Below are 25,801 nucleotides of genomic sequence, written 5' to 3'. Positions count from 1 at the left end.
ATTTCCATTAGTTGAATAACACCAAATTGCTAGATACCTTTTTATTTGCTTTTGTTTGTTTGAATTCTCTTTGCCTGAAGACATATATCTTTGATCTTTCCTCAGGATGAGTCCTCTGTAGCAGATTTGTTTGCAACTCCAAAGTACATGTTTGCTCTGGCCTCCCCCTTCACACACCCAGGTCCCCTTTGTTGTAATGCAAACAAGACTATTATTTTAAAACCACTATCTCTGAGATTTGGCATCTTAATTTTCATCTTGACTTTCTTCCCTTTCCTTCCATGGGCTAGAATTAAAAATTAGGTATGTTTTAGAAATACATCTAGAATTAGAAATGATATTTTCTTCCTTGTACCTTGAGGCTTCCTCAGCTTTCCTTCCTCCCTCTAATCTGTTTGCTGACTCTCTAAATTGTTGTGCTGTGGTGGCTGCTCTTTAAGATAGTCAACTTCTAATGAGGATGTGATGTATTTAACTGGTGTTGCAAGTCGGCAATGAGGTCACTGAACCCAAGACAGGTGAACGTAATGTTATTTGTGTAACTTCTAACAATTCTTGTGGACTCTCTATTCTTCCTGCTGGAATTAAGCCTCATTACTGAATTTTCTTATTTACTAGGATAAGAGCATGCTAGCTTGAGGTAGATACACTATTCTGGTTGCAGATAACTTTTGGGGAGGATCATGGGGTGAAACAATGCTTAGTCTGGATGTTTTTCTATACCCTAGCAGAATATCTTGTGACCAGAAACCTAGACATTTAATTTTCATACTGGATGTCATTCACTTTTTGACAAAGTGTTTCAGCCCAGTATTGGTATACAGAGACTTGAGTATTCATTGCTGCCTCACCTCTCTCCCTTGATGTGGAGAATTTGGGTATTATCTGTCTTATATCTACATTATAGGTGATGAATTTGTCTTTGCATGAGCAGTGTGACCCTTCTCCAAACATAATCAACTCAATCCTGCCTCTGAGGCTTTAATAATTGCTTTATTCCCAAGTTCTCATCCCCATTTTTTCCTTCCTCTGCATATTCTGCCTGCTCTTTAAATTCGATTCAGGTGCTATCTCTTCTCAGAAGCCTTCCCTGATATGAAAGTGGACAGTCCTCCTCTGTATTCTAATAGCTCTTGTCGTCTCTAGCCATGGCCTAATGTACGTTACTAATTTATTTTCTGTGTGTTTAATCTTTGCCACTAGATTCTAAGCTCTCCAAGACCAATGACTCTGCCCTTTTCAATCTTTGTATGACCAGCATCTTTCTAGCACAGAGATTTGTTTATAGTAGGTGTGAAATAAATGTGTGATATTGGTTGATTTATGAACATGCTCTCTAACACAAGACATATGGAGTTCATTGGCTTGGTGCTTGAGTGTCAGCACCCCCACTACCACCCCTTTCTCCAAGTTATCCTCTTGGCCTGGTCCAGCTGAAGCTGTGGAAAGTAGATAAATCACTCAGCTCCTAGGTCAGACAGCTCAGAGACAAATGAACACAGCAGGTTGTTGCCACTATAATGATGCAGTGGCTGTGCTGTTTGCCAGTTTCTGGACAACAATAGATTGCCTTCCTTCCCTTAACTTTAATTCTGTTTCTCATAAGCCTGAAATTGCACTTGCTATTTTCCAACTTTCCCCCCCTACCCTGCCCTAGTTCATGTCAGTGTTCCTTAACTAACATTTTTATGGCTTGAAAATCAATTCTGTACCAGATATAAAGACATACTCTGTCTCCAGCCTTTGTTCTCAGTACCAGCTTCAGCACCCTGCATTAGCTCAGTGCTGTGGCTTCAGTCCTACTTGATGGTTTCTAGTCTGATTCTTTTTATTTGAACTCTGGTTAGATCTGTGTTGATGTTTATGAAATAGATTTTCTCATGTTCTCTTTTCATCAGTTTATTCCCAGATAGTAGAATCTTTGGAATTATGGAACTGAAAAGATAACTGGTTTGAACAATTTTTGTTAATTGAAAGCCTCATGTATTCTCTCCAGTTCAACCTGGTGATTTTGGAAAAGAGGAAAGACTTGTGGGCTAAAACAGAGGATTTGGAAAAGCCTTTACTGATTTTAAATGGCCAGGTTCAGAGTAGTATTCAAGATCCCTTACAACCCAGATTCAGATTACTTCGTTTTTGCTTTATGCCAACTATGCAGGTCTTTAAAGTCAGCACCATGGACAGGGGGGATTAGCTTGGAATGGTTGGAGCAAAACTCACTCTGGGGAAGTTTAGTAGGGCACAAAGGGATTTAATTCTTAGGGATGACTTTATTTAAAGACACATACATTGTGAGTTCAGAAAAACTTCATAAAGGACACGTTTGCTGCCCTAAACAATCATCCAAAGTAAAATAATCAGTTAAAAAGAAAACACAAAACACAGAACATGTTCTTTGGAATCAAAATATCAAAACTTGAATTCTAACTTTTTAAATATTTACTAAGTGTATGACTTTGGCCTGATATCTTTTCTGAGAACCAGTTTCTTTTTGTGTAGATTTGGGAATCTACTACCCTTAGAAGCTCCTTCTTTGTCATTGCTACTAGCATAGCCCTTGGTATCTTTCTGCAATCCCTTCACTGCCCTGTCTGCTACTGAATGCTGGTAGATCACAGTATATCGCAGTGTTTATCCCTGGCACTCCCCTGACACAGTCCAGCCTTGATGCACTGAACCCAACACAGACACTTCTGTCTCTCCCAGACACTGTGTGGCAACCTAAGGCACAGAGGCCTTTCTGAGCAAGCTGTATAGAGCTGGGCTTGCTAGCTCTGTTGTTTGCATACACCAAATTTGAGATGGGCTATCATTAACCAAATGGAGAGCAGCTGTGCTTACTGAGAAAGTGTGCTTCCTCAGATTTGTGGACATGCTAGAAATTCCACAGCCAAAATGTCTGGCTCAAGAGGCCTCAGGAATGTGTGAAAATGCCTCAATTAATGTTCCAGAAGAACCCCTTTCTCTCTGGCCTAATCTCTCCTGGGCTGATCTAGTGATGAATTCTTAAATTTCCCAATTAGATGATTCTGCATTTGGGATGAGTAGGATTTTTCTCTGTTAAAAGGCAAATTCCAATAGCAGGATCTCACATTAAGCAGTTCCCAGACAGTGACACCTCCTTTAGTGTGAATTAGGGGCTGGCAACTTCCTCTAGAACTTAAACACAGAGCTGGAAAGAGATCATATGAGGGAGAAAAAAGTCCAGAATACAAATCCCCTCACCTGGAGGCTACCAGAATGGGGAGAAGCTCACAGATGGAAGGCAGAGCTGCCAAAGACCATGTCTGCACACCTCCAAGTTGTGTCCAGAGTTGCCGCTGGCTGAAGTTAGATTCACTTTTATTTGTTCTTGCAATATGATCAAACTTATGATTTGACATCTCTTGCACCTTTTTATCTATCTCTTCCCCAACACTCTACATTTTTTATCTCTTCTACTTTTTGTCTCCATTCTCACTGGTCCAGGATCCAAGTTGCCGCCAGTATCTTACAATGCATATTACCGTCTGTGCCTGTGTGCTAAGCTGCTTCAGTCGTGTCTGACTCTTTGCAACCCTGTGGACCGTAGCCTGCCAGTCTCCTCTGTCCATGGCATTCTCCAGGCAAAAATACTGGGATGGGTTGCTATACCCTCCTCAAGGGGATCTTACCAATCCAGGAATCGAATTCATGTCTCTTAGTCTCCTGCATTGACAGGTGGGTTCTTTACCATCAGTGAAGTGAAGTGAAGTGAAGTTGCTCAGTCATGTCCAACTCTTTGCGACCCCGTGGACTGTAGCCTACCAGGCCCCTCTGTCCATGGGATTCTCCAGGCAAGAATACTGGAGTGAGTTACCATTTCCTTCTCCAGGGGGATCTTCCCGACCCAGGGATCGAACCTGGGTCTCCCGCATTTACCACCCCCAAAATGACTTGTGGTGACACAATTTTAGAATGGTGATTTAAGATGCTCCATGGACCCTCCCCATTCAGAGTCTCTGGAAATTGTCTTCAGGGTATACAGCAAATGAAATATTTACTCAAGATAGTTTACTGAATCTCAATAAGAGCATTAACAGTGTGAAAAATTTGTGCTGCAATTCATGTCCCTCACTTCTCACTCTTCCAGCTACCCTAACACCCACTCCAGGCAAATGCAACCAGGACCACAGGTCTCCTTTTTCACTCAGTTCCCTGATAAGGGCTGTGATGTCTCTTAGGGAAGGACAGGCCATCAGCACATCTCACCCTACCAGCACTCCCATCTGTGTGTTTCAGAGGCTTTACTCCTGGCAAGAATAACTGAGAGTTATGGGGCTTTCTTCCTCTACCCAGTCCCCACTTATAAGGTGGAAAATATATTTCAGGCATGGAAGGCCAGAGATAGAGGGCAGTCACCTTACCCTAGCTTGGTTATAAGGCAAAGGCTCCTTTCCAGGAAATGCAAGCTGCAAAGATGAAGGCTGCTGCCCTAGCCCATGATACTGTTAAAGATCAAGGATCACGGGTGTGACTCTGAGAGAAGTAGGTCATTATCCCTGCTCCCAGCTATGGAGCAATGGTATAGATTTGCTGCTCAAGAGGAGAGACAGGCCATAAGAATTAGAGCTCTAAAGCTATCCCTGAGAGAACTGACTTTATTTGTACCGTGGTATGAGGAAGTTCAAGCCCAGGAGTATTCTTCAAACCAATGGACATTATAGTGACAAGCAATTAAGAGGAAATTGTAGTACTATGGGACCAACAAGCTAAACCATATAGAAATTAGACCATATAGAAATTTACCAGAGAGAACTATAGAAAGAGATCGCTAACAAGAACCCTCCTGGGGTTAAAACAAACCTCCAAGACTGTCCTCAAAGATTACCCCTGCAAAGGGACCTGCATTTAATTGCAACAGACTGTGGAGCAATTTATGCCCCAGGGCATTGTCAAAATAATAGAATAATCAGTCAGCAATTAGTGGAGGCTAATAGCTGGGCACAGTATCAATGGAGGCAGACAACAGAGAGATCAGCAAAAGAGACAAAAAGATAACTAATAAAATCACTGGCATCCCAGAGTGACGATATGCATGCCCAAGGCTGAACCCTCTGAGCAGGGATATCAGAGGCTGCTTTCTTAGGGAGAAATAAGCTACAAAATAGTCCAGCTAGCTCATCAAACAAATAGCAAACAACAACAAACCCCAGAGGAGGAGATCAGCATACAGAGGTACATTATCTAAAATGTCCAGTTTTCAATAATTATGAAACATGCAAAGAAATAGAAGGTGATCCAGATGGGAAAAAAGCAGGCCACAGGAACTGTCAGTCAAGGATCAAATGTCAGATTTAGCAGACAGAGACTTTAAAGTAATTATAGGCATTGTTGTTAAGTTGCTAAATCATGTCCGACTCTTTGCGACCCCATGTACTGTAGTCCACCAGGCTCCTCTGTCAATGGGTTTCCCAGGCCAGAATACTGGAGTGAATTGCCATTTCCTCTCCAGGGGATTTTCCTGACCCAAGGATTGAACCCGTGTCTTCTCAATTGGCAAGAAGATTCTTTACCGCTGAGCCACCAGAGAAGCCCCAGTTATCGGCGTGCATCAGAGATATTGCAGGTTTGGTTCCAGGCAATGGTTTGGTTCCAGGCAACTTCAATAAAGCATGTATCACAACAAACTGACTCACTAAGTTTTTGATTTCACAGTGTGTATATAAGCTATGTTTATACTTTACTATAGTCTGTTAAGTGTGAAATAGCATTATGTCTCAAAAGCATACATATCTTAATTTAAAAATACTTTATTGTTAAAAAATGCCAAAACAATTATAGTAATAACATCGATGATCACTGATCACAGGTAAAATCACTATAATAAATATAACAATAATTTATGTTATTAATATTAATAATGGAAAATATTGTGATAATTACCAAAATGTGACACAGAGATATGAAGTAAGCAAATCCTGTCAAGAAATAGTGCTGATGAACTTGATTGATGCAGGGTTGATACAAGCCTTCTATTTGTAAAAAGTGCAGTATTTGTGAAGTGCAATAAAGTATAGTGCAATAAAATGAGGCCTGCCAGCATTATAAATCTATTCAAAGAACTGCAGGAAACTGCACTTTAAATAAAGGGAGGAAGGGAAGTGTAATTGCTCTGTCTAATAAAACAGAGAATAATAATGAAGAAATAGAAATGATAAAGAGCAAGATGGAAATGATGAAGGTGAAAAGTACAATAATCAAAATTAAAAGTTTACTACAGGGGCTTACCTGTAGGTTTAATTTGCGAGAAGAAAGAATCAATGAACTTAATGGTACAATTAAAAACTATGCAATCTGGATAACAGAAAAAGTGAAGAAAAATGAGCAGACTCAGAGAAATATGGGCTACATATGTGTAATGAGAATACCATAAGGAGAAGATAAAAGAGGGCAAAAAAAATGTATTTGACGAAATTATGGCTGAAAGCTTTCTAAATTTGATAAAAACCATTCATTTACACAACCAGGAAGCTCAACAAATTCCAAATGATGACCATAAACAGATTTATGCCCAGACATATCACTTTAAAAGAGCTGCAAGTAGCAAGAGAATGTGACTCGTGATACAAAAGGAGACCTCAATAGTATTGGGAATTAATTTTTATTGGAAACAATAGAGCCCATAAGGCAGTGGGTTGATAAACTCAAAGTGGTGGATAAACAACAACAACAACAACAAAAAAACCAAACTTGTCAAACCAAGATTCATATATCCAGCACAACAATCTTTTGAAAATGAAGATAAAATAAAAACATTCCCATATAAACAAAATCTGAGAGCTTTTGTTGCTGGCAGGTCTGCAAGAAATACTAAAGGAAATTCTCAGGATTTAAAAAAAAAATGACTCCAAGCAGTATTTGAAACCATATTAAAAAAAAGAACGACTAAAAGATAATTATGTTATTATAATAGATAGTATAAAAGCATACTCTTTTTTCTTCTCAACTGACTTAAAAATTAATTTATTGAGCAATATGTGTACAATTCTATTGTTTGGGATTTTAGCAAAGAGAAATGCTATTTTTTGACAACACAAGTACCAGGAGATATGTGGGAGAAAACTGTATTGGAACAAAGAAATGACACTAGTTGGTAACTTGAATTTTTATAGGAACAAAGAACCAGAAATGGCAAATAAGATGGTAAATATAATAAACTCTATAAATAAATATTAATTCTCCTCTATTTTCTAAACTTCTTTAACAGACATAAAATTATATAAAGTCATAACATGAGAGTATATTTTGAGGTTTGTAGCTTATCTACATATAATATGTATACCAATAACAGCACAACAGGGGAAAAGAAGGTATAAGTTTATATAGGAGTGACATTGCTATATCACAGTGTAACTAAATTGGTGAAAATCTGAAATGGATTTATCCTTCTTATTGTTGTTCAGTCACTCAGTCATGTCCAATTCTTTGTGACCCTGTGGACCACAGCATGCCAGGCTGCCCTGTCCTTCACTATCTCCCAGAGTTTGCTCAAACTCCTATTCATTGAGTCAGTGATGCTATCCAACCATCTCATCTTCTGTCAACCCCTTCTCCTGCCTTCAATCTTTCCCAGGATCAAGTTTTTTCCTATTTGATAAAAAAGCCAACAGAAGGAAGGAAACAAGATTTGAGCATAAATTATAGAAATATAGAAAATGATGGAGAATATAAAAAAAGCAAAAGTTGTTTCTTTGAAAATACCAACAAAATTGACAAATCTTTAGCTAAACCAACCAAGACAAAAATAATGACTTAAATTACAAAAATCACTCTAGTTCACAGAATTCTGGAAGTCCTGGTCAATGAAGTAACACATACACAAAAAGACACACACACACACACAAAATTTAAAAAGATGATATAAGACTGGTACTATCTTTTTATAAAAACCATCAGAATCAACAAACTGTTAGAACCACTTGGGGAGTTCAGTTATGAAACAAGATGATGTAAAAATATATAGTGTCTTTCTACATCAGAAGTAAAAAAAATTGAAGACATGACTGAGTATAACATGCCATTCACAATATCAAGAAAACCCTGCAGGGCATATAAGGATCAATTTAATGAAGAATGTGTAAAACACAAGAAGAAAATACCATATTAAAGGACATTTAAGACTTTAAAAAAGAAAAAAGTGCTGTGTTTATGAATAGGACATTCATGACAATAACTCTCCCCAAATTAATCTAGAAATATGTCATATGGCACTCTCCCCAGAAGGTTCAGGAAGAGCTAATGTTTGCACACCTGGCCTCATGCCTGTGAGTTCCACACCATGTTCAGGAGAAGGATGGTAAAGAGAGAAAAGTTGAGGAAGACAGATATTTTCTGATAGATATCTTTCTGATCTCTCAGGGTGTAGAGGGCCCAGAGGAGTGTACTGAGCACCAGAAATGGTGACAGTGAGTGACAGCTGTCACCAGTAGGGAGAGTTGGAGGCCACCCCCAGGGTTTGGACCCAACTCTGCCAGTGACTCCTGTCTGATGGCAGGTGACTTATTGTATGATGCTGAATGATGTATATTGCCCTGTACACAGTGAGGATACTAATCCCTACCCCACCCTCCCCACGGAGATGTCCTGAGGCTCTATTAACATGATACAAGGGCTCCTTGAAAAAATGTAAGAACACTGTGTGACATTTGAGATGACATTCCAGCTGTCTTGCTAAGACACACAAAGTGACACTGAGATTCTGATCATCAGAAATGACCAGATTTCTCATCTCTTGGGTCATTCCTCAGCACCACAGGGGAAGACCTTGGTGAGGCTGGGGCTAAGTTGGAATCATTGCCCAGTTTAATAATTTTAGTAACTTACAGGCCCACACTTAACCTCCAGTTTAGCAATACACCTCAAGTTTGCCTCTCTGAGTACAACAGATGTGGCCGCTGTCTGTCTGTTCTCTATTAAGCCCAGTTCCATTAGGTGGGAGAAACGTGCAGAAAACTTGCAGGTGCAGCTGGTTTGGTGCTTCATATGAAGAAGGTGAACATGAAAGGATTCATCCCCACCAGGAACTTAGGATCCTAATTTTAAGGGGGTGTCTCCAGCCAGTAGCTCTAAAAATGGGGAAGCCCTATCTATGATTCAACCTGACACACTTTACAGTTCTCAAAAACAAGTAGAACCTCAGTTCAGTTCAGTCAGTCATATCCAACTCTTTGTGACCGCATGGACTACAGCACACCAGGCTTCCCTGTCCGTCACCATCTCCCGGAGCTTGCTCAAACTCATGTCCATCGAGTCGGTGATGCCATCCAACCATCTCATCCTCTGTCATCCCCTTCTCCTCCTGCCTTCAATCTTTCACAGCATTGGGGTCTTTTCTTTGGAAAAGCAGAACCTCTCTTAGGATCAAACGAAATCAGTGCAATGAAATAATTTCTTTGTGATCTTACCTTACCTCTAGAGGTTGAGACACTTAGAGGAGAAGAAAGAAGATGCTGCAGTTTGATGTATCAGTCTGATTATTTTCATTCATTAAGTAAATATTTATTGAATACCTACTATTTTTAAAATCTTCAAAATGATTTAATTTGCTGCATCTCAGCTTCCATGTCACTAAAAATTCAGGGACATGAATGGACCTAGAGACTGTCATTCAGAGTGAACTAAATCAGAAAAACAAGTTTTGTTATTAACACATACATGTGGAATCTAGAAAAAAATGGTATAGATGATCTTGTTTGAGAAACAGAAGTAAGGACACAGATGGAGAGAACAAACATATGAGCACCAAGGAGGGGAAGGGAAAGTAGGATGAATTGGGAGATTGGGATTGATATATATACACACTGTTGATACTATGGATAAAATGGATAACTAATGAGAACCTACTGCAGAGCTCAGGGAACTCTACTCAGTGCTCTCTGGTGACCTAAATGGGGGCGAAATCCAAAGCAGGGGATATGTGCATAACATATAGCTGATTCATTTTGCTGTACGGTAGAAAGTAACACAACATTGTATTATTCAGTCACTAAGTCATGTCTGACTCTGCAACACCATGGACTGCAGCATGCCAGAGTTCTCTGTCCTTCACTATTTCCTGGGGTTTGCTTAAACTCATATCCATTAAGTCAGCTTTTTAGTTCCTCTTTGCATTCTGCCATTAGGGTGGTATCATCTGAGGTGGTTGTTATTTCTCCAGCAGCTCTTCTCCAATAAATTTTTTTTTTTTTTTTTTTTTTTTTACAGTCAGGGGAAAAAGTCCAACCTCCTACTCATTTAGATCAGGCTGCCTTAGGAGCAGGGGATGATCTCAAGTCATGTCTCAGATGCACTAGTTGGCTCTTCCTTATAGTCATGCCGGCCTCACCTTCTTTAGGAAGTGTAGTAAGAGTCAGTTACCCAGTGTATTGTGTACATGTCCCACGCCCACAGACAAGCAGCCTGGAGTGGCTTTGTTTTATTTGGAGGGGATGAGGAGTTTTGCCTACTTTAGATGAAGCTGGTTTAGTGCACAGCGACAGAACTGTGGGAGTGCTCGCTGTGGTTGCTCTGACTTAGCTTGGGAAGAGTAACCTGACCCCTTCAGTGGGAACGCAGGACTTCCTCTGGCTTGGAGGTCCTCAAAGCTTATTTCAGAAGCCTCTTTAACCCCCTCTCAGGCTGTTTTGAAGGAAATCTTGTAAATCACATTTCCTCTATATAAATATCTCAGTGCGTTTCTCTAAAAGAGAAAGCATTGCCCCTTTAATAAACAACATAAACCCTGTGCTCATCCATCCAGACCTGGAGGGAGATGAGCCATGTGACAGGCAAGGTCAGACTTAGGTGATGTTGGCTGTCTTTGCGAGGATCCAGAACCTGCTAGCCTCTTGAGTTCTTGACCTAGAAACTTAAGCTTGGAATGGACTAGAAAATCATGGCACATGTGTGAGCCCCTGTGCTGTGAGGGTCCCTCCCCAGTGAGGGCAGGATGGTGCTTTGACAGCTAGCCATGTTCCCAGCCAGGCTGTATTAACTGGGTCATTTAGCTCCAAGCAGACTTAAGTTACTAACTGGAGAGGAGGGAAAGAGAAATTAGGAGGTTTAGTGTGGTCAAGGGAAAAGAGATTGGTTTGCATTTAAGACATGCTTTCATTGTCTGCATAGGGCAGGGTGGGCACAATTAGCCCTGGAACACCGTGCCGTTGGCACCAATGAGCAGGTATACTTCTCTGTTTCAGAACCACATTCAGGGGACAGAGCCTGGCTGGACTTCTGTTCGGAGGTATATCCTGAATGGGATGGTTAAGTATATGTGTCAACTTGATTATCTTAAGGGATGCTCAGGTAGCTGGTAAAATGTTGTTTCTGGGTTTGTTTGGGAGAATGTTTCTGGAAGAGACTAGCATTTTGTGGATTTAGATTTTGTGGATGGAGTAAAGAAGATCCACACTCACTCACTTACCAGTCCAATCTGTTGGGGACCCAAATAGAATAAAAAAGCTAAGGGATGGTGAATTCTCTCCCCCACCATTTTTTTTCTTTTTTCTTTTGAGCTGGGACTTGTATCTTCTCCAACCGTCAGACACTGGAGCTCCTGGCCCTCAGGCCTTTGGTCTTGGACTCATAATGACACTGGATTTCCTAATTTTCCATCTTATAGAAGGCAGATGGTGGGGCTTCTCCACCTCTATGACCACCTTATCCAGTTCCCACAATCAGTCTCCTTTGATAGATCTCTCTATATAAATCCTATTGGTTTTGTTTCTCTGGAGAACCCTAACGGTATACTGAGTCCTGAATCCCTGTCTTCTCTCTTATTTGGTCTTTGGGGTCAAGGTCGGCAGTAAAGAGAAAGAGGCTGATTGTGCCCATGTCTAGACTTCTCTTCCTAAGCTAGGATGGGGTATATTAAGAAGAGCTCATTCATGCTCTTTTGTTCTAGTGTGTACTCACAACAAGCATATGTGTGAACTCTTTTCATTCCTATTTCACAGCGAGTGTGGTGGTGGAACAGCAGCCTAAGGGAGCTGGGGTCTCAGGGTTGGAGGTGTAATCTAAGGACAAGCCACCAAAGTTTCTGTCCCCTAGTAGGTTTCATGATTTCAGAAGTGTCTTTCTTGCTCTGATCCTTGGGTTTCAGCTATGAACAGCCCTCTGATGGGGCCATTAGGCAGCCCTGTTTCAAACTAAACCTTTTGAGGCTGCTAAGTGGGCCAGCTCCATCATGAATCCATGCCTGGGAAAAGTGGATGTGTCATGCTACTAATTATGAGGTTCAAGTCCTACTGGGTAGAGAGACCCCAGGGCCTCCAAGGCTCTAATTTTCTGTGTAAGCGGGAACCTCAGTCATTGCAGCTCTCATGTGAGAATAAAAACTACCACCATTTCCTAGACCTAGAGGGAATTTGTCTTTGGGAAGTTCTCCAAGCCAAACAGAGGGAAAAAAGCACATAGGGATAGAAGTCAGGAAAAATCCATTTGAGTCTCAGATCTACCACTGGTTAACTTTGGGACCCTCAATTTCTCACCTGTGGACAGGGACAATGGTAACTGTATTTAGAAGGTTGTCATGTAGTCAAATTAGATCATGTAATCTTTGAAATCATAATATGTTTTATTGCTTATGTTTGTTATTGAAAAAGTCATTGGATTTATATGTCAAATGTGACAGTGGTCTGCCTCTCTCAGTAGCATGATCATACTACATCCAGTGGCTAAAAAAAGGAATATCCCACTCCTGCCCATTATCACCTGTCATCTTAGTGAAGAGTACTGCTCCTTCTTCCCTCCTGCCCTTAAAAATATATATATAAAGAATCTTCCTGATAATTAGTTCCAGCAACACCAATGCTAAATTCATTCTCATTTTGATTTCCTGGCCTCAACCCAATTCCTCCTGAGTGGGCTGGCTGCAGTTTTTCTTTCCTTGGCTTTCTTTTCCCTGAGGACACAGAATATTTGCAAGGCGCAACATTTTCCTTTAAAAAGATTTCCCCTAAAATCCAAATGTTATTAATGGATCTTCAGTCCCTCCTGGAAGACACTGACCCAGTTTGAAACCCCACACAGTCATGTAATGGCCTTCGACTTCTCCCCTCTGCTCTTTCTGTTCCTCTTGGATATGCAGGATGTATTCAGAAAGTCACATTACAGTATTTAGTAGTAGAGTTTGACACTGTATTGTTTTATATTTTCTTGCCAACTTGATGATGGATTAGAAAGAACTGAAGCTCATTTATGAAATTCTCAACTCTTGCATAGTAAATAAACTTTCTTAAAAATAGGACTCACTTATTCCTGTAGGCATCAACCATTTTTTGAGGGTTTACAATGTGCCAAGTCATTGCTAGACATTGTAGAGAATACAAAAGCAAGAAATTCACGTTCCTGGTCTCAAGGAGCTCATATCTAGGATGGTGGTAGGAAAATGAGTAGAAAGATAGATAGAAAAATGTGAGAAGATGAAGGAAGGAGTCAGGGGTTTTGCCTGGAAGGATGAAGATGGCTTCTGGGCTTGGCTCACTTCTCACTGCTCCACATCCTGTGCGGGCTCTGTTTCCACACCTCTGATTCTGGCAGTTCTTATGGACCTCATTTCCGAGCGGCCTGTGCACACATCATCCAAAGGTAGTCTTGGCCACTCTTACATTCTGACGTCGTCCCTCTCACTAGCACTTTCCCTGTCACAGGAATTGTGTCTCATATCCTTTGGATATCGGTACTGAGGAAGTCTGGGCTTCCCCAGGGGCTCAGTGGGAAAGAACCTGCTTGCAGTACAGGAGACACAGGTTCAAGCCCTGGGTTGGGAAGATCCCGTGGAGGAGGAAATGGCAACCCACTCCAGTATTCTTGCCTGGAGAATCCCATGGACAGAGGAGCCTGGTGAGCTATGGTCCATAGAGTCACGAAGATCTGGACACAGCTGAGGTGACTGAGCATCACACATACACTGAGGGCTTCTAAAGTATTTCCAGGAAGGAATGTCAGTGAGAAGCGGGGCAGAAGGTGACTGGATCTAACTCATCTCACCTCCCTCTGTCTCCATCTCCCTTCCCTCCAGCTGGTGAGGTTGCATGAGCCAGGGGCTCAGAGTCCCGCTGGTGCTAGAAGTTGCCTGAGGAGGTGTGAGGACCCAGATCCTATGGGTCATTACACTCAAGTTCTCCCTAAACACCTAATGTGAGGTGTTTAATGTGAGCTCATCTCTGTGGCTGACCAAATGGAGCCACCCTGGAGGAGGGGCAGGGGTGAGAGTGGAGATCTTGTAGGGCTGGCAGTGTTGCTGGGGGACCAAAAATTTCCAGGACAAAATGTTACATGCTCAGCCCTGTGCTGGGTCTTGTTGGAATCTGTGGGTAGGGGTGAGGTGGGTTGTGACCTTGCAGGAGCCTTAGGTATACAGGGTCAGTGCTTGCTCAGAGCCTTAAGAGGATCAAAGGTTGACAAGGCTAAAGGTGCTCAGATGTTGAAGCTCTCTAGTCTTCAGTGGTCAGAGGAGATTCTGGAAAGCAGGTGGGGCAGACAGGTAAAGTTGAGGCTCAAAGTGTCTGAGGGATTTTGGTGAGGGTGGGAGGGGACTGCATGATGTCATCTTTGTATTGCTGGATTCCTAAAGGTTAAGATAAGAGGTGGTACTTTGTAATATTAACTGATGGATCCGTTCGTTTTCAGTTGAGTCTAAGACTGGTATGGATTCTGAAAAAGATTTCTTTTCATTCCTCTGCTTTGCTTTCTTACCGTATTTCTTTTCTTTGTCCTACACAGAGATATTGCTGCTGCTGCTGCTGCTTCCGCTAAGTCGCTTTAGTCGTGTCTGACTCTGTGTGACCCCATGGACTACAGCCTACCAGGCTCCTCCATCTATAACATTTTCCAGGCAAGAGTACTGGAGTGGGACACAGAGACGTTAGTCTCTTCCTATGTTTCATTAAGTTTACTAAAGCATTTTAGAGATAATCCTTCTTAATGACTCTCCTCAGCAAATGGTTTATCTCGCCAAGTTTTGGATGTAGTATATTCTGAACAAATGCTTGAAACTGCCACCTTGTATATGTGAATCTCCATCTAGAGTTCAACCCATAGCTTTTGCTGATTTCCAGACCTCTGTATCTACTCACTTGCTGGGTTTCCACCTGGATATCCTGTAGAGACTTCAGAGTTAGCATTTCTGGAGCTTTCTGTTGTATTTGTCAGCCCCACCCTGAACACATGTTCAACCTAGACCTTCTTCCTCTAAACCTGTACAGCCAAGACACTGGGGTCATCTCTTACCCCCTCACCCTTTCTAAGAGATGGTGTCTCGGTTCTATACTTGTGGCTGCTAGATCACTCTTCATCCCACCCCTTCTCCTTATCTATCCCTGCAGTTTTAGCCACAATCTCTTTGCATAGAGCTTAGATTATTCATAGAGCGCGAATTACCCTGAAATACAAATATGACCAAGCAGTCCATTGCTTGACACCCACCTGCGGGTTTGTCTGCAAGTGAAAACCAACTTCTCAGTGTGGTTTATTTCCCTCTCCAACCTCCCCAGTCTCACTTCCCATGCTCCTCAAAAACTCCTCATGATCTTGACTTCACCCACATCCAAGTCTTTGCATGTACCCATAAGTATGCTAGCTATGGTATCTTTTCCTCATTTCTGTATCTGGAAAAGTCAGCATATGGGCCTCACACCCTCTCTTTACTGAAGACTTCTTTAACTGCTCCAGCAAGGGTCATCCCCCACGTGGGTTTTTGTGCCACGTGGGGTTACTACATTTTATTATCACTGTATTTAAATTTGTATTATGATGATCTGTCAGACTGAGAGGGAAGGGATTACTGTCTTATCCATCATGGACACTTCATTGCCTAGCTGAATGCTCTAAGTGTTTGTTAATGGTTAAAATAGAAAAAGATCTTAAAGAGTCTCTCCTAGTTTAATTCCTCTTAAATTCATTTATTTACTCATTCATTCATTCGCTCCTTGTGCAAACATTTACTAAGTACCTACTACGTGGGAACTCGCTCTCTCTCTCTAGGCAACAAAGCCTTGATTAAACAGACATGAAAGAGAAACAGCTGCCAATCTTTACTCCAGGAAGCTCTGCTCCACAGGCCTTTGTTTAAGGATCCTGGAGCTTCAGTTTTCTTCCGTCAGCTTTTTCCTTAATGGCCAAACTCATGGTGGCAGTGACAATGGATTCTGCATTAGTATTAAAAATTTATTCAATAAATAATGGATTAGAACCTCTGTTTAATAATTATTAATGCACTGCAATTTCAGTTGCCCAAACCTCAAGATGTTTTAAGCATAACTAATTGAAAACACAATTAACGGCAACTTGCTGAAATAAATCTGGAAGGCAAAATACCCTTGAAAGCCTCCGATGATGAGAACAAAAAATCCAGAAGCAGCCCCCTCCTCACACTGACCTGAGATGCAGGGTTCATGCCAGGCTCCAGCAGAGACTCTGGCAGCAGATGGTGGCACCTGGCTGGGCTCGGGATATGAAAGTTGGTTTAATGGCAGCTTTTCTGTAGCTACTGAATCTTCAGGTGACCACTTCATTATGCCTGAAGGCAGGGGGGATTTGCCTGACCAGTATGCTGGACACCGACACTAGCGTCATTTGGGCCCTTAGAGGCTAATTCAGTGACCTGGTTACATGCAAACTCAGCAAAACAGAAGCCAGTTCCTAGGTCTGGCAGTGCCTGAGGTGGGACTTTGCCTCAAGTAAAGTCACAGGATGAGTGAGGAGCAGAACTCTGGCTGGGGAACCTAGGCTCCCAGCATCAATGCTCCCAACATCCCACCAGCCCTAATGCCTCCTATGTTCTTTCTGAGGCTAGTTCTGCTTGTCCCGACTCAGCACAAATGGTGCATCAGGGTCTTCGGATCAAGGGCCAAAGACAAGGGTTCCTTGACTTTCTTTTTTCAGCAAGAGTCAGCAAGGAAAGGAAATGCATGAGGTATTTATAGGATGAGCCCTAACTGGCTGTTGGATGCTTGTATCCTAGAAAGGCACTGAAGGAAGACTTTGGCCTTTGGGCTGGGCTTAGTGTGAGTTAGAGCTCCCCTGATGGCTCAGTGGTAAAGAACCCACCTGCAGTGCAGGAGACTTGGGTTCTATTTCTCGGTTGGGAAAATCTCCTGGAGAAGGAAATGGCAACCCACTCCAGTATTCTTGCCTGGGAAATCCCATGGACAGAGGAGCCTGGTGGGCTACATTTCTTGGAGTCACAAAAGAGTGGGACATAACTTAGCGACTAAAGAATAACAGCCAAATAGTATGAGCAAGCATGGGTTTTTCCCTTCACTTTTCATCTTCTCATACCTGTTCCTACCTTGCTTTCTACCCCAGAGCCTCTGGGCCTGGACACACTGGTCTCCTAGCTTTCATCAGTCCTTCACAGGTGGTGTTTTTTGTTTTGTGTTTTGTTTGTTTGGTTTTGGTTTTTGGTGAGTATTCAATGAGACCTTGTAAGGGAATTAATTAACAGGATTGGCCAGTGGCTTGCTCTCTGGAGGAGAGAGCATTACATATGGTAATTCCTCTTCCACTCCAGCCTTGTTCACTGTTCCTTCATGGTTAACTCATTCTCAGGATTCTGAACACTGCTGTGGGCATGCTTTCAACAGAACACTATGGTTACTGAACACGTGGATGTTATTCCTGGAGAACCCAAAATTAAAGGTGGTATGACTCAGGGTTGTACAACCTTGCTTGGCCCCAGTCTTGTATGGACCCAAATTTTCTGTCCACTGAACTTGTATGGAGCTGGTCAGTGAAAACAGATATGGCTGGAAAGCCTTGCAAATCTCTATCACCCTCTCTGGTTGGGGGAGGTGGCCCTCAGGTGTTAGCAGTGCCTGTGTTCTGTACCAGCTGAGCTGATGAATGGAGCCAGCTGTTCTCTAGAAGGGCAAAGCGAGAGTCTTGGAGTGTTTTTCTTGAGCAAACTTTCAAATCCATTTCTGTTGTTGTTTGTTTTTGTTTCTGTTTTTGTTTTAAGGACTTAATCTATGGTGCTCCATCATGCAACCAAAGCAATCCAAGTTTAATCTCTAAGCATTCATCTCCCAAGTTCAGATTTTCCTTCCATCTTCTCAGCTGGTGCATTCCCCAACTTCTGAATTTCTAAAAATACCCAGAGTGGTTCCCTCTACAAAACACCAGCACCCTGCCAGCTGTTAAATAAATAAACTCAAAACAAAAATGCTGGAGTTGTGAAAGAAGATATATTTAATTAAATAAAAAGGAGAAGCAAGTGCTATTACAAGAACATAAAACTGTAAGGCATAAGATAAAAACTAAATTACTACAAGGCGGCTCGATCCAATCTAATCCTTAAAGATAAAGATGAAACCAGAAAATTGCATGTATTGAGAAATCAACATAAGCCCTGAGCAAATATTAACTAGAGATCTATAAAATGGTTGATAATAAACAACCCTATGAACATTAGGATTAGGGAAGGAAATGGAAATGGAACCACACTGGTGTGTGGGGGACTTGAGTTCATCTTTCCATCCAGCTTGGAGCAGCCTTGGTGGAATGTGTTTGTTAGAGTGACTTTTCCATTAGCTGATTTCAGTAAATCTGAGAGAAAAGATTGAATGGCATAGAGGTACCTGGGCAAATTTTCTATCATCTTGAAAGGCACAGAGATGGATGTGATATCATCTTACCAGGCTATAAAATGGAGCTTGCAGATAAAATGTTTGCCTTTTACTGTGGGTTTCCAACTCAGCTATTGACATGATTTTAACAATGTGTTTAAGCATGAAGAATGGTCCAATTACATGTTAAGCAGCCTTTTTTTATAGTTCTAATAAAGGTTCATTTAGACGTTTATACTGACAACTCAGTTCTTTGCAAGAGTATTTTTCAAGCTGCCTGCTAAAAAAGGACATTTCCTGGCTGAGTTAAAAAAAAATAAAAAAAAACACATGAAGCCTGCTATTAGCTAGAAAACGTTGCTCCAGCTTTCAGAGACATCATTGGTGTAGAGGATAGGTCCTCTGATGGAGGAGTCAGCAGCGGCAGCTGGAAAAATCAAGCTAATTCACAGGTGAAGATGCCCTCTTTGTCACAGCTTCAGGCTCTGGGATAAAGACTCTCCTTTGAGAGCATTCATGCACTTCCTGCCCCACACAGGGAGCTTCAGAATACAATCTGAATGGGAAACCGGCTCCGAGAGTGAGAGGGATGGCTCTGACAGGCAGGGAAAGCAGATCAAGGTCCAGGGACAACTCGATCCTTCGGAGGGAACTGGAAGGCCCTTTGGGGATAGAGTTAGTGTTCTTAGGCCCCTGGGGATGTACATGACCTGGGGGCTCTTAGAAACAATTGTTCCCCCCTTCTAGTGAGACTCCAACGAATGTGTTCCTGATAGAAAAAGAGATGCCTGTGTGCTCTTAGGTCTGGAAAAAAGTCTCCACAATTTCCTATAGTTAGGATCTACCTTGAAGTCTTGTCATTAACTCAGTATAAGTCTTTTGGGGGCCTCGGATTCTTGAAAGGGACTTGTATTCATGGACAGGGGGTGCCATAAGAAAGCAGCACAGACTGGGGAGTGTTAGCAACAGAATTTCCTCACAGTTATGGAGGCTGAAAGTCCAAGATCCAGGCATCGGCAGGCTTGGTTTCTTATGAGACCTCTCTGCTTGGCTCCTTCTGAGACCTCTCTGCTTGGCTCACCCATGGCCGTCTTCTCCCTGCGGCTCCACCTGGTCTTCCCTCTGTGTGTGTCTGTGTCCACATTCCCTCTTCTTGTAAGACCACCAGTCATATTGGATTACGGCCCACCCTGATGACTTCTCCTGCCATGCATGAGACCTGGATTCGATCCTTGGGTTGGGAAGATCCCCTGGAGAAGGAAATGGCAACCCACTCCCATATGCTTGCCTGAAAAATCCCCTGGACAGAGGAGCCTGGCAGGCTACAGTCCATGGGGTCACAAAGAGTCATCCCCCACTTAGCGGTTAAATCTCCACCTTGGCCATAATTCTCATTGAATGTTAACTAGATGTAACATGGACTTCTGGGAAGCCTATAGTCGAGTTGTGAGGATAAAGCATGTCCATGTGAAAATATGAGTTCCTACATACATCTAAATGTTTTGCCACCAGTCTGTTGCCTATCTGGGCAGGCTCTTAGAGGACGGATTGTTCAACGTGTGCCGGAAAGAACCTGGATCCATGGAGAGTAGGGACTTGACCGAAGCCTTACAAGACGGGGATGTTTATAGGGGTGGGGCCTTGGTAGAGGTAATGCCTCGAGGGCAGACACAGTATATATTATGGTGAGTGGCGAAAGAGCAGTGATATGTGAGGCCTGACTGCAGGGTTTGCAACGGGGAGGGTGTTGGAGACACAGCATGACAGAGCATGACACTTTGGAGGCACTGGGTAGAAATGTGGGTGAGTAGTGGGGAGTGGTGATGGTGGTTTAGCCACTAAGTCATGTCTGACTCTTGTGACCCCATGGACTGTAGCCTGCCAGGCTCCTCTGTCCATGGCATTCTCCAGGCAAGAATACTGGAGTGGGTTGCCAGTTCCTTCTCCAGGGGATCTTCCCAACCCAGGAATTGAATCTGAGTCTCCTGCATTGCAGACAGATTCTTTACTGATTGAGCTATGAGGGAAGCCCGAGTGGTGGGTGGGTGGACAGTTATCACCTGATTACTGGGTCACGTTCCCCTGAACTCTCTCTCCTCCCACTTGTACTTTGCTATGATAAATAAGCCAAAGAGTCGCTGAGAAGTTACTGAAGACATATCTTTCACAGCTGGTAAGTACTAAGTGAACAAAGGTAGGGATGGGGGTTGTTGAGTAGAGATCAAGGAAGAAGAGGCCAAAGGGAAAGAAGCAATTGCTTTACTTTAATAATAAAAGAATGAAAAAGTAGATTAGATGTGGGTGATTTCTTGCTGGACTCAAAGGCTTCTTAAACCATTCCTATCTCTTCAACTGGCTCTTGTTCAAACTGCATGCCCACATTCCTAACCTACCTTAAGGAGTCCTATTTTCCAAGTTGTTAATTGTTTTCTTGCCTTCTTAGAGATTTTCAAGTTTCTCCTAATCCCTCTCAAATCCTGTGCATTTCAGAGGTAACCCAGAGAGGCTCAGAGTGCCCTGGAGATGCTGATAAATCTCCAAATACTTCATCTAGTGAAGGAGCTTTTCCATCATCCGCCCCTGCATTTAATTCACTTAATTCCTGTGTATGTGCATGTTGACACCTCATGTGCAGGGGGCAGGAACTGACGGAACACAATGCGAATAAAACTTCAATCCTCACTTCGCAGAAAGATGAGTAAGCTATGCAGGAATTTCTACTGAATGTGCTATAAGATCAGATATGGATTAGCAGAGGAAAAATGAAATGGAACTATGGTTTATGTAGACTATCAGCCTACCTAACTGGCAAGCATTTAAAAAAGTCACCCCTTATGGGGAAAATAATAGTGACATAAAATCATATCAATAAGGCTATGTTATTCACAATAAGTTACAAAAGTTGAACCAAGAGGGAAATCTCAAAATTGAACATCTAGGTCAAAATCATGGTGAGTCAGGGACTTTTGTAGAAATCGTTCTGCCTGATTGTTTCCTAAGTTGTAACTTTATGTCAAAGGCGATTTTCCATTGTTTGAATTTGGCAGCCTCCACCCCTGTCTCTTCCCAGAGTCCAGAAGACCCTGCAGAGGGTGTTCAGGAAGCTTGGACTCAGGGGAGGCAGCCCTGGTGTGGGAGTCACCAGTTAGTCTGATAAGCCATCCTGAGCTGTGCCAGTGAAAACTCCCATGCCCATGCTGGCCGCTTCTTCACTTGATGCACCGAGGGCCTGGTTGGGAGCTGTCAGGACGTCACAGTGTTGCTTGGCAAAGAGGAGGGGTCGGAATAGGGGGAGACTCAGGTGTTCCCATGCAGCCTCCAAGTCTGGGGTACAGAGAAGGCAAAATTGCAGTTAAAAGTAACCATGAACTCCTGTAAAACACTGGCATGGGAAGTAGTGAGTTTCCAGGGGAGGAGCCTGGAGTCAGGAAATGCTCGATGGGTCCTCTGAAGACTCGGAGGACCAGGAGGTCAGTGCCCTCTGGGGTCAGCTAGCTTCGCACACTCAATATAATGGCTCTGGGGCCATGGTCAGCCTCGGCAGGCAGGAGCAGTTCATCACCTTGATGGGCAGGTAAGGGGATTGAGGAGTGTGAGCCAGTGCTCTATGGGTCCTCTGAAGAATAGGAGGACCAGAAGGTCAGTGCCCTCTGGGGTCAGCTAGCACTGCGCACTCAGTATGATGACTCTGGGGCCATGGTCAGCTGTGGCAGATAGGAACAGTTCATCACCTTGATGGGCAGATAAGGGGATTTAGGAGTGTGAGCCAGCCCTGTCCTGGAGGTTGCTGAGCTCAGTAGCAGAGGGGAGGTGGAGGCTTCAAGTAGCAGTGGGTGCCCCCCTTGGTCTTTCCACATTCTTCCCAATATGCCAAGGTTGGCCTAGGCCCTTCGATTCTGCTGTGTGCCTGGGGAGGCTACTGTGTGTGTGGCGGGTGGCAGGGGAAGACGGGCAGGACTTGGAATAAGAGGGCATATATGAGAGTCCTGGAAACCTGACCACTTCTCACCTGTTTTCAGTATAAGGGAGGCTATCATTTTCCTCCTGATTCTGCCCCGTGCTCGGGAAGGCCTGTTGCATCCACATCAATGATGAGAACACAAAGGTTGAAATGGGTATAACTGGGTTGTATTCATCTCCTAGAGCTATCCTAACAAAGAACCACAAACTATAATTAAAACAGGAGAAACATGTTGCCTCCCATTCTGGAGGCTAGAAGTCCAAGATCAAGGTGTTGGCAGGGCTAGCTCCTTTCACAGGCTGTGAGGGAGAGTCTGCTACTTGAGTATCCCCAGCATTTCCTAGTATGTTGTTATCTTTGTTGTTCCTGGGCTTGTAACTGCATCACCCAGATCTCTGACTCTTCATCTGCTGTTCCCGCAGGGTGCACAACATTTGTCCCTGTGTCCACATTTCTCCTTTTCATAAAGATACAGTCGTATTGGAATAGGCCCACCCTAGTGACGTCATCTTGACTTGATCATCTACAAAGATTTGTTCCCACATTCACAGGTACTGGGGTTTAGAACTTAAGCATCTTTCTGAGAAGACAGAAGACAACCCACAGTAGGGGACAAGGGTGCCCCCTAGACTATAAGGTGTTGTGTTGGCCAATAAGTTTGTTTGGGTTTTTCCAATGGTTATAATGATAAAACCCAAATGAACTTTTTGGCCAACCCCAGATCCGGGGATGATATGAGTTTTAGGAATGGGCTAGGGGTCAGCCCTGTAGCATGTGGGCTGGGTGGGTCACTCAGGGCTTGTCCTTAGTTGTAAAATCAGAATTTCCAGATGCTGCATCACCAAGTTGGTATAAGGATGATCATGGGTCTAAAGACCCCTCGACAACTGGAGATCATGCACTTGTCGGTTGTTACGGCCATAATGTGCCACCCGTATGTTTCTTCTCTGAAGAGGGGGATTCTACTCTTAGTCCCCTTGTTTGCTCAGCTGTGAAATGGGTTGCATAAATAGTGCATTTAGTGGGTCTTGTAATCCTGCAGCATGACAGTTATGAAAAGGGAGGCAATGGGCATGTTGGCTGCAGGCCATGTCTGGAACGAGGGGTGGGGAGTTAAGATCAACAAGGCATAGAAGCCTCAGGGGATTTGGTTAGGCTGTGAGGAAAGGGAGGTGGCACAGAATAGAGGGGTTCAGACTGGGCAGAGAGCAGCAGAAGAAGGAAGTCAGGAGATAAGCTTGCCTTCAGCTGTATTCCAGACGATGCCTGGTGTGCTGCAGTTTATGGAGTTGCAAAGAGTTGGACACGACAGCAACCAAACAACATATGATGCTGGATTCTGATGACAATTAGTTCTGATGTGTGGGTTTTTTCCCCACACCAAACAAATCTCTGACACTGGCTGCGTGTCCTACAATTCAACTAAACTCTGACACTGTGGAGGCTTCATCATGTAGACATGATTTATCATTCATTCCATTTTCATTCTTTCTCCCTTCTCAAGAGAATGGGGGTTGCGGTTAAAAATCACAAACTTCTAATCACGGCTGATTGTTTCTGATGACAAGTCCTCATCTAAGAGCCCACCCAGCATTCCCTCATTAGAATAAAAAACACTTCTATTCCAGAGTTACAAGGGTTTTAGGAGCCCCATGTTGGAAACAGAGGTCAATTACTCAGTTACAAGGGTTTTAGGAATCCTGTGTTGGGAAAAGAGGTCAATGACCTGTATTAGAACAAGAGATGCTCCTGATGTTCTTATTTCTTGGGAAATGCCAAGGGTTTCAGGAGCTCTGAGCCAGGAACTGGGGGCAGGGACCAATATATATCTTCTATTATGTCGCACATGCTATTTTACAGCCATGGTGCATGCCACCGTCCTGTCTTTGGGTCACATTGGCTATGATCTCTGAGATCCCTCCCAGAATTGGGGGAAGGCATGTGCTTTGCTTCTGGAAAGTCCCAGGACTTCAGCTGCTCAGCCTCTGAGGCTTCCTGCATTGCTCTGTTTACTAAGTGTGGATTCCTTTCTTTGTTGCTCTATTATTTATAAATAAACATCTCTAGTCTACTAGCCTAAAGAAAGGAAATGACTCCTTGGAGGCAATAGGATGTCTGGCCCCTCCGTCATGACCTTGATGGTCAAGTCATCGCAGGTGTTGGATCAGTGCCCCTCTGACCTCGCTCATCCCTCCATGGCCCGGCGGGCCTTGCTGGTGGGCCAGGGCTTGCATTTGTGTACCACCTCGGATCTCTCCCTGACCTCCAGTCCTCTTCTTGGTCTCCCCATCCTCATCGGTGTTCCTGGACTGACTCTTCACTCCTTAAGGGCTGTAAGCCCATACCTGTCACTGCACCCTGAAAGGGGAGACAGCCGGTTCACAAAGAAGGCTATGGCTGGTGATTTTTCCTTTTCCTCTTGCTCAGTTTTGAAGCTGGAAAAAAAAAAAAAACACAGCATACTTCAAACTTGAGCAGAGGCTGTGAATGTATTCACTCTTGAATTCATCTGTGAGGTTATTATACGCAGCTTTGATGTTACAGCAAGACTACCTGGGTCGTTTTGTTCCAATTACTCAGTGCAGAGGAGGAGGACTTGACGCTGCACAAAGGCGCCGACTTTGATGTTGTGTAGAGGCTGCCCTTCCCTGGGCTGATGCATCAGGAGTGGTTCTGGGCAGCTGGGGCACGTCCACGTGGTGGGGCCCTCACTTGGAGTGGGGTGGCTGGGTGCTCTGGGCGCCTAGGATCTGTGGCGGGGAGGCCGGCAGAGCAGGGCCTATCGAGCACTTTTCCCATCGCATCACCAAGGGCTTGGAAATAACCTCATTTTCCTCAATTAGAAAGATGGAGATGGTAATGGCTGTACTTTGCTCTGTTCAGACGTCTTTCATCTCTGCATCGCAAAGTGCTCTGAAAGCATGATTAAGGAAGCTTCCCAACTCCCCAGCCGGGCAGACGCCCCACCGCCAGCTTCTGTCAAGGCTAAATGGTTGAGGCCCACTCTCTGGGTGAGCTCAGGGTAATGGGAGATCCTGCTGACCCCAACGTAGGACAGGGACAGACACTAGGAGCCCTGGCTGGATGGGGGCTGGGAGAGAGCTCCGGGCCACCTGGGGGGGCAGATGTGGATTCCTGGGCAGAGAGGCAGAGGTCTCAGACCAACCCCAGTTGTCCCATTGGTCTATTGTCAAAGCATGGACCAGTTACCACCCCCATCTGGGTCTCAGAGTCAGAGCCTGCAAAGCAGGGATGGAAATCTGATGATGTGTCA

General features: G+C 43.5%; 1 long non-coding RNA gene across 1 annotated transcript in view; it reads left to right on the top strand.

Annotated features, from left to right (window-relative positions):
- Positions 1–25,801, top strand: part of LOC136163867 (uncharacterized) — a 340,820-nt gene that overhangs the window by 295,324 nt on the left and 19,695 nt on the right. The window contains exon 5 of the long non-coding RNA XR_010662300.1: positions 5,474–5,587. This is a non-coding gene — a long non-coding RNA (uncharacterized lncRNA). The remainder of the gene's footprint in view (positions 1–5,473; positions 5,588–25,801) is intronic.

The sequence above is a fragment of the Muntiacus reevesi genome, chromosome 3 (genome assembly GCF_963930625.1).
Source record: "Muntiacus reevesi chromosome 3, mMunRee1.1, whole genome shotgun sequence".
Taxonomy (NCBI): domain Eukaryota; kingdom Metazoa; phylum Chordata; class Mammalia; order Artiodactyla; family Cervidae; genus Muntiacus; species Muntiacus reevesi.
The sequence above is the reverse complement of the archived record's forward strand: the minus strand, read 5'-3'. Positions and strand labels throughout refer to the sequence as shown.